The following is a 14861-nucleotide window of genomic DNA, read 5'->3' on the forward strand; positions in this document are numbered from 1 at the left end:
GTTTTCTACTTCTGTCATAGCTAATTCTGCCTCATTTGCTATTAGTGGCTGTCCCAGTGGTTCTTGGCTTCCTGTTACAGAAGGTTAACTACTGTCAGGAGTGTCCTTATCCAGTTGGGCCTGGAGTTCTTCTTTGTGTTGCTGTTCATTGTGCAACATTGGGCCTCATTCTGAGTTTGGAATTAACCACACCGCTATTTGCGGCATAGCTGCTTCCAAACTCGCTCCGATTCTGCCCTGGTGAATGGACTAATTACCAGTCCATTCCAAGGTTGGAAGGGCCGGTAATTACCCATTCACCAGGGCCCTTCCCCATTCCCATTTGAGCCCCCATAGGGCTCAATGGGAATGGGGAAGGCGCTAATAATGGTAACGTAAATTACGGTACCGTTATTAGCACTAAAGTCCCTTTGCGGGTCCCGCCCTTAACACCTGCTAAAAGCAGGCTTTAAGGAAGGACCTGCAAAGGGAACTCGTAGTAGGGCGGTAAGGGTTTAACGGCACCAGTCTCGTTACCGGTGCCCGTTAACCCTGACCGCCCTACTCGGAATGAGGCCCCTTGTTTTGTACTGTGTAAAGTTAACATCAGTGATAGTGCTTTCATTTGCTTTGAAAGCGTCTTCATAGGAGTCATAGTTATCTAGTATTTCTTCTTCTTTTCTCCATGGTTTAAAGAGTTGTAGCAGGGACATGTAATATAGTTCTTTATGTTGAGGAGTTTTTAGTGAGAATTTGATATGATTAATTAAACTTGGTTTGGTAAGTTTTACTAAGCTGCCTTCACAATTTGTCACTCTGTATCTACCTTTTTTTCATCAGATTTTATATTATTTTTGTATGTGAAGTATTGGGCTATGTGGTATAGACACATGGTTTCCAAAGTGGTACTTCTGTTTGGGTAGTATGTGTCTAGTAAATTGTTTTTCAAAATGTCTTGGCTGTTGGTATCATTTTTGGCTATTGTTTCTCTGTTGTCGTATGATTTGAGAACTCTTTTTCTAGATTTAACAGGACCAAGCCTTAGCCATACTATATTTGCAGATTTTCCATACCAAATTTAGGAGCATCTTTAAATCATAAAAGCATGTGGATACGTGGTGCTCCTCTTGCTTAGTATTCTTTTCTCCAAAAGAAGTGTTGCACTTCTACAAGGGCAGGAACAGTTTTATTACAAATAAAGTGTAGCATAGCAATGAAGCGATGATGGGAATATCTTGAAACATTAACAGGATCTAGAGAGCAAAGTTCTCCAGGTGTTTGTTTTGTTTTGTTTGATATGCGTAGGTAATCATGTAGATCTTCCCATGCATTTTCTTCATGACTTAATGTAACAAACCAAGTGGGTGGGCCAAGGTTTCTTATCATACAACGTACATCTCCGTGACGTCGGAACCAGTACTCATTCATACCACGCATGTTTGCTAACAGATTTGTAATGCTTGATTATAAAACCTCATCTTATTCTTGCACATTTTGTAGTAATTGCATAGCTGACATATTTTGAAAGTGGGTTCGAGATTTTAATGTGTGTGCAACTCCGTAACATAGTTCACTTTCAAAGAATAGGTGGGATATGCATACAACATATTGTCTAAATCTGGCATCTTCAGAATACATCTGTAATGAGCTGTATTCTGGTGCTGTTATTTGAATAGTTCTATTATCATACCTTCCTCCTTTGCCAGAAGGAAAGAGTAGAGGAACAGCATGTGCTTCTATACTTTTTTCCCATATGCTGATTGCTGATCCTTTCGTTTGTCACATTTGGTACGTTTCTAGTGCATCTTCTATGGTGTCATTAGAGTGTAATGAATGAATTGTATAATGGTCTAAAATATTGGATACTGTAGCAGGATATAGAAGTTCAAATTGACCAGTTTCTGGTGACTCTTGAATTATTTCAGTTGTTTCCCTTAAGATTTCTTCAATATTTATTTCTTTGTAGTATTCATTATTGTCTTTTAGATATTGCAAGGCTTGTCTAACTTCATGCAAGTGTAGCAGTTGTTGCCAAATTCTTTTGTCTTTTGTAGGTACACCATTTACTAAGACTATTAAAGATTGCTCTATTGGACGTTGCACTCCCAGAGTGTGCACATTTTCTTTCAGATCTAATGGTAAATATACTACTTTGCCACAAATGCCTTTCACCAATTCAGAGGGAGGTACATTTGCTGTTTTTGGTTGAAGGTGTATTATTGCTTGAAATGGGTGCACTGTTTGAATTATGATGCTCTCATATAAATTGAGTTATTGCCGGGGGTTTGGTAGTGGGAATAATTCCAAATTATTTGTGATAGCACGTGAAGGAGTTTGATTGTTGTCAAGTTTTGTAGTGCAGTAACTGTAAAGTATTAAGGGGTCAGTTATTTTGTATTTGTTTTCTGCTATAAGGTAGAGAGCTTATTCAAACCATTTGGAATCTTCATTGTCTTCTATTTTGTATGTTATGTCTATTGTTTTTGTGTTACTTTTATAAAAGGTTATGCAGCAACACACACACACATGGTTTGGTACTTCAGCGGATGTACTTTTGAATTTTAGTATTTATATTTTGTATGTGTGTAGTAGAAGGTTGCCATGTGCAGAATTGTTGCTAGTCTGTTATAAAGCTATTGCTTTTTGTAAGTGGTTTTCACTTCCAAAATATTTCCTCTGGATATGGTTGATTTCTTCGAGTAGGTCTTTGGCTGTACCATGTAGAAGATTGTTATTTAAGTTGGCTAGTGCTAAAGCAGGACTTTTAGCATAGTACAGTTTATAGACTAGATTTCTTATAGTTGAATGATGCGTTGATATCATTTTGATATGATGGAAGCTGCTTTTGCAAATAGGTCCTGAAATGCAGCCCAATGAATGTCCTTGCAGTCCTGTGTATTTGCACACTGGACAGGTATCCATATTTTACAGCAGTTTTATTTTGATTTTGTCTTTGCATTTCCCATATTGATTGAAGAACGGGCATAAAGATTTGAAAGATTTTTTGGCAATGTTACACATTGACGTGCATGACCATTTGTATACTGGACGTTCTGGTTCAGTCGAATGGAGAATTGATACTGAGTTTTCTGGGGATATTTTTGTAAGCAGCATTTCTTGTTCCATTATGGTATTTTAAGTGTTTCATAACCTCGTCCACTGCTATGGATGGCAATTGTGTTTGTTTGATTTTGTTTGTATGCTTCTTCATTGAAATATGGTTATGTGCTTGTGGTGTGACTCCATTCACCTCCACAGATATTTAAGAAGATATTTTTGTAGACATTCCGTTTATTGAGAACCCTTTTTCGTAATTTAATACTTAGTTTTGTTAGTGGTTTCATTCTGTTTAACACTGAAATAAATAACTTTCTTTTGAGAAGGATTGCACTGTCTATCAGAGCTTCTAAGATGAATTTTCTATGGTAGTTTTTAAGGGTTGTGCATGATTTGTCTCCTGTTTTTATAAGATTCTGAAGGACTCTGTGGCAGAAAGGTTTTGCTAATATACTTTTTTGGTATGGTTACTTCCTACTATATCAAGATTTATAGGAGCAGTTTTAGCAGTAGTTGCAGTGCATTTCTGTTAATCATTTTCTGTTTTCTTTTACATTTTGATAGAGGTGGAAACGTTTCTGTACTGAAGATTGTTTTGTTTTGCTAACTGACTATTAGCTGTTTTGTTAGAACTTTTTGTACAAACTCTGCTAGAGATGTATGCTTATTTTGGACATTTTTATTTTCATTTGCTCTATTTCTGCGTTGCTTTCTTTGGGCTTGCTTTCTGGTAGGCATTCTGTGGGGTCTATTGAAACAAAAAAATAGAAGGTATGGGTTGGGCTGTTGTGTAATGCATGTGTGCTGTATGCATGAGTGTCTGAGTATGATGGTAAAGATGTATCTGGTGGTGTGTGATTGTGCGTTGGGCAGCTACAATTAGTTTGGAAGGCTATTCTTCTATTTGTGTGTTACTATACTGTGGTTCAGATGACAGTAGAAAGTGAGCTAGTGGTGAGGATAAGCACTAATAGTAAATCAAATGGTATAAAATTAAAACAATTCTTTGTTCTGTAATACTGTCATCTGCAATCGCTACCGCGGGTGGCGGCTCCTTCCACGTTGGAGGCTAACCGGCAGGTAGAGCGGTATAGTCCCTTCTTTGTGTCTAGTATTGATTTGTGGCCAATCACAGCACTGCCGGGAGTTTACCTGCCCTTCAAGCCCGGCAGTCGCTGCGTTTCAACCTATTGCTGGCCCTCGCTCCAGCGGCTCTGGTTCTTGCGCTCCCCCAGCGTCTTGCCCTCTGCTCGCCTCGGCGTGTGGCGGGTCTTCTCTGTCTGCTTGTCCCCGGCCCTGGGGATAAAGTTTCGTCTACGTACCTGTTGGCCGTTTTTGTTTTCAGCAGCGGCCTCTCTTTTCACAGCCTCTTCTTTGCCGATCCCTCGGCACTTTCCTTCTCGTCTCGCCGCTCCGGCGGCGGGCGTTTTTTCTTCTCTCCTCTTTTTCGCTTTTTACCCGCGGGTCTCCAGTTTTCTCTTTTTTCCGTCTGTTGCTGGTTTTTCTCTTCTTTAGTTTCTCCCCATGCCTTAAAGGTCCTTGGGCCAGTAGTTGTTTAGGCTCCCTTCACCTCTCATTGGTGTCGCATTGGGCTTCCCTCCCGTGTTCTACCCTGCGGACCTCGCATCTGCTTCCAGTCCTACAGATTTCAATCTTGGATCTCTACCTCGTTACCAGAAGTATCCTAAGGGTTTTTTCCCACGTGTGGGTTTTTTTTCCCTTTGTCCGGCCTGATCCCGGAAAAGGGGCCCCAGGACGGCTGTATTATTAGCAGTCACTGTGGCTTCTCACCAAGACAGGCAAGTGCTACCTAAAAAAGAATGGGACTATCTGAGCCGGCGGAATCTACGGAACACAGGGCACTCTGAAGACTCAGGTGAGGAGAGTGTGAAGGGACGGGAAGACGAAAGGGTTCGACAGCTTATGCAGTCACAGATTGAAACGCCCAGAAAGGCCAAGATGTCAACCGAAGAACAAGTTCAGGAGTTATGGAAGGCTTTTCAGGCCATGTCACTGGAATTACAGGGGGTAAAGACTGAGAATGCCCTTCTAAAACAGATGGTAGCGGTCCGGGAACCCTCACATCCCCCGGAATTGCCTCCCATGGCTCTATCTTCAGGAAGATTTGATGGCTCACCTACGAGGGTAGGTGCAAGTCGGAGCTACCAGGGCACCTCTGTCATCAGCGGAGAGACGGCGAAGAAGAGAAAGAGGGTTGTGCGCCTATTGTGGTTCCGATCAACATGTACTGAAGGATTGCTCTGAGGTACCGGAGAGAAAGGCGGGAAACGACTACCCTCGGCGTCAATAGGGACGGGCAGCCGGGGGTACTCAGATCTTTTTCAGCGTCCCTATGTCACGCTTTCGGTGACGGCTTCAGAATCCCAAGAGGATTCCAGACTGATGGTACTATCTATTGCCTTGAATCTAAATGGAAGACCAGTGGAAACATTAGCCTTATTGGATTGTGGAGCGGCAGGGAATTTCGTGGACACTCTGTGGGCTGACAAGATGGGACTCACTCGGATAGTTCGCAAGGTGGGTCAAAAGGTGGAAGGAGTGGACGGTACACCCTTATCGTCTGGACCAATCACTCATACCACTGAACAACTCTCCGTGGTCATCAACCAACACACAGAAGCCCTGCAGTTCGACATTATTAGAGCCGCACATTTCCCATAATTCTAGGCATTCCTTGGCTGCGCAAGCATAACCCGTATATCAACTGGACGGAAAATCGACTAAGTTTTTGTTCCACGTACTGTTCCGTCAACTGTCTTCCTTCCGATACTAGGGAGGATCAACAGTCGGTTAAGGTTCTCTCCAAGGATCATGTGGGTATTCACGTGCTTCCTAATTTTTGTGCAAAGTTCTCCGGGGTGTTCCAAGAGAATCTCCATGCCCGGCTACCTCCTCATCGGCCAGAAGACTGCTCAATCAATCTCGAGCCTAATGCACTGGTTCCATTTGGACGCATGCTCTCTCTCTCTCAGGCCGAAAAGAAGGTATTAAGAGTCTATCTGGATACCAACTTGGAGAATGGTCTTATTCGACCTTCAAGGTCACCAGCTGGCGCCTCTCTGTTCTTCATCAAGAAAAAAGACACGACTGACCTCAGACCCTGTATCGATTACCGGGGCCTCAATAAGGTTACAATCCGTGATCGGTATCCCATGCCACTCATAACCGACATTATTGAGGCAGTGCAAGGGGCTCGAACCTTCACCAAATTGGATCTCAGGAACGCATATCATCTGCTTCGCATCACTGATGGGGACGAACGGAAAACAGCTTTTTGAACTCCATACGGTCTTTTTGAGTACAGAGTGATGCCATTCGGCTTAGTGAACGCACCGGCTGCATTCCAGAGATTCATGGATAGGCTATTTTCAGATCTGCTGTCAGTCTCGGTTATAATACACCTTGACGACATTCTGATTTTCTCCCCTAACATGGAGGAACATATCCAACATGTCACCCAGGTTCTGTCTCGCCTTCAGGAAAACCAGTTGCTGGTCAAGGGCGAGAAGTGCAAATTTGCGGTATCCTCGGTTCACTATCTCGGATTCATTCTTTCCAAAGAAGGGGTGGCCATGGACCAAACCAAGGTTGATGCTATTCTTGATTGGCCAGCTCCCACTTCAGACCGAGAAGTCCAGAGATTTTTGGGATTAGCAAATTACTACCGCAGATTTATCTCAAACTTTTCGGAGGTAGTATACCCGATTACACGCCTACTCAAGAAGGAGGCAGTTCCGTTTTTTTGGTCTGACGAGGCAGAGAAGAGTTTCGAATTTCTCAAGAGATTGTTCTGTACTGCCGCCATTCTCCAGCATCCTGATCAATCACAGCCATTTATTTTGGAGACTGACGCTTCTGCGGTAGCGGTAGGAGCGGTATTGCTCCAGACCATCCAAGGAGTGGAACACCCCGTGGCATACATGTCAACAACCCTTTCTCCTAGCCAACTCAACTATTCAGTCCTGGAGAAAGAACTTCTGGCCATGAAACTTGCCTGTGAAGAGTGGCGCCATCTCCTACTAGGAGCCAGACATCCATTTCTGATTAGGACCGACCATAAGAACCTCAAGGGACTACAAGAATTGGAGTGTTCCAATTCCAGGCAGGCCAGGTGGGCCCATCATTTTGCACAGTTTGAATTCCAAGTCTCGTATATCCCGGGATCACAGAATAGTCTGGCGGATGCCTTATCGCGCAAAGACTCCACCAAGGAACACCTGGAGACCAAAAGGGAGTCTATGTTCAAACGCAACCAAATCCTGGCCTTTGTTGGTTCTTTTCTAAAAGAGGTGAAAACTGCTCTCCTTCAGGAAAAGCACCAACTACCCCTACGGATTACCTCTCCTTTTCAACAAAGAGGAAACTGGCTTTTCTACAAACAGAAACTGTACATTCCAAAAGGTTCTCTTCGTGCTAGAATCCTGAAGTGGAGTCACGACTCTCGCTCGGCAGGCCATAGAGGGGCCGAGAATACCCTTGAGCTTCTCTCTAGAACGTTTCTTTGGCCAAACGCTAGAAAAGAGACATACGAGTATGTCAAGGCTTGTCCAATTTGTGCCAGAGCAAAATATCGCCTGGGAAAACCTTTGGGTCTGCTCACTCAGGTCGAACTTCCAACACGCCCCTGGGGTCTTATATCTACCGATTTCATTGTCGATCTGCCGGTATCGGAATCCTGTACCTGCATCATGGTCACGGTAGACGCTTTTTCGAAGTTGGCACATTTTTCTCCCCTTCCAGGGCTGCCCACTGCGGCTAAGATGGCAGAGGTTTTCTCTCGAGACATTACGGTCACACGGTCTCCCCGATAAGATAATCTCGGATCGGGGAAGTCAATATATCTCAAAATTTTGGACTGCCTTCTGCAACCGTTTGGGCATTGAAAGAGCTCTCTCTTCAGGGTTTCACCCGGAGACCAACGGTCAGACGGAACTCCTGAATGCGACCCTGGAACAATACTTAAGGTGTTACATATCTCAACAACAAGAAAATTGGGTCTCGCTGTTTCCAACGGCAGAGTTCTTGTATAACAACACCAGGCATTCCGCCACGGGACTCTCTCCTTTCTTCTGCTCTTATGGGGTTCACCCTCGTGCCGTGTTTCCGGAGGTCCCCAGTTACACCAACTCCCCGACAGTGGAAGAGGTGTTAGGGAATATTAAGGAAGCCCAGACTTCAGCTATGCAGAGTTTAGAGGTCAGCAGAAGACGGACAAAATCATGTGCCGATCAACATCGGAGGGAATGTCCGGTATGGAAGCCAGGTGATCAGGTGTGGTTGTCCACCCGGTTTCTTCCCAGATGGACAAGGCCTTCTAAACTGTCTCCTCGTTTTTTGGGACCTTTCACTATTCTCTCTAAAGTCAATCCTGTCACTTTTCGCCTTAGGCTTCCTTCCTCTCTTCGCCGCATTCACCCAGTCTTTCATTCCTCTCTTCTCAAACCTTACTATCCTGACCTTCACCACAGATCCATTCCCAGAGCTATCCTGGCATGGTCCTCGGAGCCTGATGAGTATGAGGTATCTCAGGTCCGTGATTCCAGGTATTATCGCGGACGTCTTGAGTACCTCTTGTCCTGGAAGGGATACCCTGAGTCGGAGGATTCATGGGAACCGGCTTCTCAGGTTCATGCTCCAAGGTTGTTGGCGACTTTTCACCGCCGCTATCCAGGGAAGCCTGGGGCGGTTAGGTGGGGAAGGGGTCATACTGTCATCCGCAATCGCTACCGCGGGTGGAGGCTCCTTCCACGTTGGAGGCTAACTGGCAGGTAGAGCGGTATAGTCCCTTCTTTGTGTCTAGTATTGATTCGTGGCCAATCACAGCACTGCCGGGAGTTTACCTGCCCTTCAAGCCCGGCAGTCGCTGCGTTTCAACCTATTGCTGGCCCTCGCTCCAGCGGCTCTGGTTCTTGCACTCCCCCAGCGTCTTGCCCTCTGCTCGCCTCGGCGTGCGGCGGGTCTTCTCTGTCTGCTTGTCCCCGGCCCTGGGGATAAAGTTTCGTCTACGTACCTGTTGGCCGTTTTTGTTTTCAGCAGCGGCCTCTCTTTTCACAGCCTCTTCTTTGCCGATCCCTCGGCACTTTCCTTCTCGTCTCGCCGCTCCGGCGCCGGGCGTTTTTTCTTCTCTCCTCTTTGCCGCTTTTTACCCGCGGCTCTCCAGTTTTCTCTTTTTTCTGTCTGTTGCTGGTTTTTCTCTTCTTTAGTTTCTCCCCATGCCTTTAAGGTCCTTGGGCCGGTAGTTGTTTAGGCTCCCTTCACCTCTCATTGATGTCGCATTGGGCTTCCCTCCCGTGTTCTACCCTGCGGACCTCGCATCTGCTTCCAGTCCTACAGATTTCAATCTTGGATCTCTACCTCGTTACCAGAAGTATCCTAAGGGTTTTTTCCCACATGTGGGTTTTTTTTTCCCTTTGTCCGGCCTGATACCGGAAAAGGGGCCCCAGGACGGCTGTATTATTAGCAGTCACTGTGGCTTCTCACCGAGACAGGCAAGTGCTACCTAAAAAAGAACGGGAATATCTGAGCCGGCGGAATCTACGGAACACAGGCCACTCTGAAGACTCAGGTGAGGAGAGTGTGGAGGGACGGGAAGACGAAAGGGTTCGACAGCTTATGCAGTCACAAATACTAATATTCTAGGGGCTGAGTTATGTTATTTGTGCTCAGAAAAACGTGGATTTGTGTGCCATTCTGCGTGCTAATCCCTGTTTAATAAATGGTGATTTGTGGGCAAAATGGTCACAAATCTTTGTTTTTTTGGTGCACAAATTACATGAATCACCCGCACAGTGTGTTTGAGTAACACATTTTAACAACAAGAGGAAACATATAACAATTAACATTATAACAGTAACAGTGGAAGCGATTTAAAATTGAGCATCAGACCAAGACAACTTTAAGTAGAGCAATTAAACTGAAGGGGAGAAGGAGAGAAGTGCAGTATAAGTGCAGTATAAGTGAGAGAGAGGGAGGAGTGGGGAAGAGGAGGAGGAGAGAAACGGATGGGGTTAAGGGTGAGAATGGGGGAGGGGAAAAGGGAGGGAGATGATTTAGGAGATAAGGCAAGGGGGAGGGGGTAAGAAGGTGGGAGGGGTTTCATGGTGGGGAATGGAGAACGAGAGATTTGAGGAAAGTGCAGAATGAGGAAAACGTAGAAATAGAGCGAAGTGCGAGAGGTAAGGAGTTCCAGTGCAGGGGGCTAGGAGATGGAAGGAGCGGAAACGGGATGTGGCACAAGGGGAAGGAGGAACAGTGAGAAGAAAGTGGTTATCAGAGTGAAGGGAGTGGGAGGGAGTGTAAAAAGGGAGGGGAGAGGAGAGAGGAGAGATAAGGGGGAGCAAGATTGTGGAGAGATTTAAAGACTAGGCAGAGAAACTAGTATTGTACTTACTCTTTTTTTGTGGAATGAGCAGGTTTCTTTGTAGTTGGTGTTTGTAGTTCAGATGTTGCTGTTTTCCAGGAGAGTGCTCTTCACTGCAATTGTAAAAGAAAGAAGTTAGTAATTTTGTGTGTTTGTAGCAGTGATGTTAATTGAGAGGTTCATTTCTATCTCTTTGTACTATTCTTGTTTGATTTCTGAACATAGTTTCATTTGACTATGTGCAGCCTTTATATTTTATTTATATTATGTTAGTTCAACATGCTTTGTAAATGAGTAGAATATTAAGGGTATGAAATGCACTTGGTTTTTTAAAGCTGTGTTATAGAATGTTAGAAAAAATAGGAAATAATGCTATATTTATTTTGCAATTATTATCAGGTAAATGGCAGAAACTGTATAGAAAAGCATGGAATATATGTATTTGTGAAGCTGTGGGTAATAAAGTAGAAGGATGTGATTTACAGGTAGTGGTGTTACTGCAGCTGGGAGCATTTCAATGAAAGTGTCTATGTGTGTGAGTGTATGAAGATGCATGACATTTTACTGGCTGTGTGTAATTTTTTGATACACTACTAAGTGTTTTTCCACAATTATATTGTTATTTCTTCCATCTTCTAATATTATAATTTTTAGATAGGTGTGTGTGTAAAAAAAAATAGATAGCAGACAGGTTTGGAAGTGACAGTTGATTATAGCAGATGGAAAACATGACAATAAGTTCATTTTATAGGTTATACAGATGAAGTGGCAGATACTCTGTTTATAATCATTTTTAAGAGTTGTACATGTACTGTGCAGATAATATGCATACCTGTAGTTTGTATTCATGCATGTGGATATGCATGCAGCTGCAAGTAGAAATCTTCGAGGCTTGTAGAGTAGTTTTTGTAGTAGGTGCTTTCCAATGATATGAGACTTGTACTCAGAGTGATCAACAGTACATTTGAAGTGCTGAACACTGATGATGGAGTTAGATGTAGAGGTCTTGGATGTGATTGGTGGATGGTTGTGTGACTGCTTAGCTGTATCCAATGAGGGAATGGCACAGAAAGTGATGTGGAAAGGGTAGAAGAGCTGCCTAAGAGTTACGCGGTCCGCGGACAGGGCTTGCCACATCTGGGGTTTTCCAGCAAATTCAGCGTGGAAAGGGGACTGTAGGGATCAGCCAATCAGATGTTGAGGTTGTGGATTTGTGCTGAAAGAGACTGAGTGTAGTGAAGATGGCAGAGGTGGAGAAAGTCAGGGTGTTGTTGCTTGGAGATATGTTTGTGCATGGTTACAGCAGTATGCTCAATGCAGGCATGTGGCAAATAATTTTGATGTTAAAGGAGTGGATGTGGTGTGGAGTACTGTGCCTGATTGCAATGTACAGGCCTTTGTACAAGTTTGTAAAGATATGAGCAGGATGAACAGTCCCCATGTGGTAGTTTTGCATTATGGAGTTTTCCATTTGGGCTATGTCAGTGCCCCTACTTTGTTGGAAGATTTGGAACACTTGGTTCAAGCAGTAATGAACATCCTTCCAAATTGCAAAGTATTTTTTTCTGGATTAGTACCTAGGGCAATATGGGACAATCGTTCTGTTATTCGTCCTCAGCAAAACATTGCTAGGTGTGCAATCAACCAAGGCATGTCTGCTTTCATGCTTAGAGCTGGTATGTTCTTCTGTAATAATGAGAACATTGATTCCAGTAATGCTGTTCATTTTGAAGAAGATGGTATTTCCTTATCTTTTTTGGGAAATGCAATTCTGTTTTGGAATGTAAGGGTGCTTTGGAGAAGGTTATGTGAATATGTTAGGAGTAAAGTAAGGAAAAAAAACAAAAAAATACAAAATAACAGGTGTTTGTCAAGCATCTGCAAAAAAAACAAAAAAAACCTCAAAGGGAAAATGGGGCACACTATTTAAATTTACATTCAGCATTCTCAGATTTTCAATATGTCTGCAGACATGGTGGTAGTCCGCGGACATCGTGTATTACATACAGGGATTTTAGGGTGGAGAGGCATGCAAATGAGAATGAGCAGAGCAACTGATTGGTCAGTAAAGTTTAGGCGGTGTGTTGTGTAAGGAGAGAGTTTGTCAGAAAGTATTTTTCCTGAGAGAAGAACAGTTAGCTATGGCTGTGTGTTTCAGAAAACAGATTGGGCCTCATTACGACCCAGGCGGTAAGTTACCGCCTGGGTCGTACCCTTACCACCATGGTGTAAACTATGTTTACACCATGGTGGATGGCGGATTTACCGCCCCATTCCAAGGTGAGTGGGGGGTAAATCCCCATTTCCCATTTTACCCTTCCCCATTCCCATTTTTGCCCCATAGGGCATAATGGGAGTGGGGAAGGCGCTAATTACGCCACCGTAAATTACGGTGGCGTAATTAGCACCATGGTCCCTTAGCGCCATGGATTTTAACGCCTGCAAAAAGCAGACGTTAATATCACCATGGCGCTAATGGACCATGTAATCAGGCGTTAAGGGTCGGCGCCGTTTACCCCTTAACGCCTGATTCGTAATGAGGCCCATTGTCTGGATTTTGGGAGACTCATGGATACATTGGTTGGAGGTGCATGCAGAACGCTGTGGAGTAGCTGCAGATCTTGGATTCCCTCATGTGGAAGTGCACTGGCATGGACTGTGTGGAATGAAGTGGCTGGACTTGGTACCTCTCTGTGCTAGTTTGAAGACAGAGCTTCATCCAGACATAATTATAATTTACTGTGGAGGGAACAGTTTAGGACATGTGTCAAGAATTTCTTTGCAATGTGCAATGAAAGAAGGACTTGGGAAGGTCATGCACATGTTTCCAAATTCCCAAGTAATATTTTATCGTATTGCGCAGAGACAAATGTGGCTGCGTTCTTCTTCATTTGGTCCACAAATGGAGAAAGCAAGGCGGAATGTTAATAAGGCTGTTTGTGCCTTTCTAAGAGATGTTGGCATGTCCTCTTTCCACAATGAAAATATTATGTTTCGTAGCACATACATTTTTCGCAGAGATGGAGTTCATCTTATTATGCTGGTAATCAGATTTTTCTGAGAAATTTACAAAATGCACTGCGACCTTTTGTGGAATTACAGCCATTATTTTTGCAGTAGGTGTTGACTATTTCAAGTTTTTGAAACACAAAAAACCCACCAAAAGGCTCTTTTCAGAGCCACCACTTACTCCCAGAGAAAAGTGCAATGGTTTTGATAGGGCAGCAACCCAACATTTTAGATGTCCACGGACTGTCCGTGTACTTCTACAAAATGCACAGGGCCCTGCTACATTTATTTACCACTTCTATTTTTAGACTGTGAAAGGCGGCTCTGAAAAGAGCCTTTTTTGGGGGGAGTTTTGTTGTTTTATATTGAGCTCTGGGTTGTGGCCTTTTATAGGGGTGTGTGTGCGCGCTTCACGGACACCCGCGCTGTCCGCAGAAAGATTGAACACCCAAAAAAGGCTTAAAAAGTTCCAAAAAGTATGTAGAAAGTCAGGGCCATTGTCTGGGACATATGCTATGGTGGATTTTTACTATAAAATACTGTGGATTGCCTGAAAAGGTACTTTTCAAATGTTCGAGGACCCGGACAGTTTCCACAATGCAGGACACAGGCTCAGCGTGGGTGCGGTCACATGATGGCGTTGCGAACATGTCCGTGAAGGGAACGGGTGTCCGCAGGACACCAAATGCATGAGAACAGTCGTGCACATGCGCGCAGGTGTTCTACGGACAGTGTTGGGGTCCTGAAACTAATTAAAAGTGCGACACAAGTGAGACGAACAGTTATGGACAGGCACAATGTTTGTAGAATTTATGGGTGTGGTGCGCATGTGCGTAGATGTTGTTCAGGTAGTACAGACAGGTATAGTGTCCTCAGGACACCCCCATTTTCTTTAATTACGGACATCCCAGGACACCGCCTGTGTTATTAGAACAGTTTCCACTTGACTGCGGACAAGACGGATAGGTATAGTGTCCTTAGGACACCCCCATTTTTTTTAATTACGAACATCCCCTGACACCGCATGTGTTCTTAGAACAGTTCCAACTTGCCTGCAACAACACAGACAGGTATAGTGTCCTTAGGACACCCCCATTTTGTTTAATTACCAACATCCCCGGACACCGCGTGTGTTCTTAGAACCGTTTCACCTTGCCTACGTACAGTACATACAAGCAAAGTGTCCTCAGGACACCCCCATTTTGTTTATTTATGGACATCCCGGACACCGAGCACCGAGTGCGTTCTTAGAACAGTTTCAACTTGACTGCGGACATTACGGACAGGCATAGTGTCCTCAGGACACCCCCATTTTGTTTATTTACGGACATCCCAGACACAGCGTGTGTTCTTAGAACAGTTTCAACTTGACTGCGGATATTACGGACAGGTATAGAGTCCTTAGGACACCCCCATTTTGTTTATTTACGGACAT

Source organism: Ambystoma mexicanum, chromosome 1q (assembly GCF_040938575.1).
Source record: "Ambystoma mexicanum isolate Mex_15411 chromosome 1q, UKY_AmexF1_1, whole genome shotgun sequence".
Taxonomy (NCBI): Eukaryota; Metazoa; Chordata; class Amphibia; order Caudata; family Ambystomatidae; genus Ambystoma; species Ambystoma mexicanum.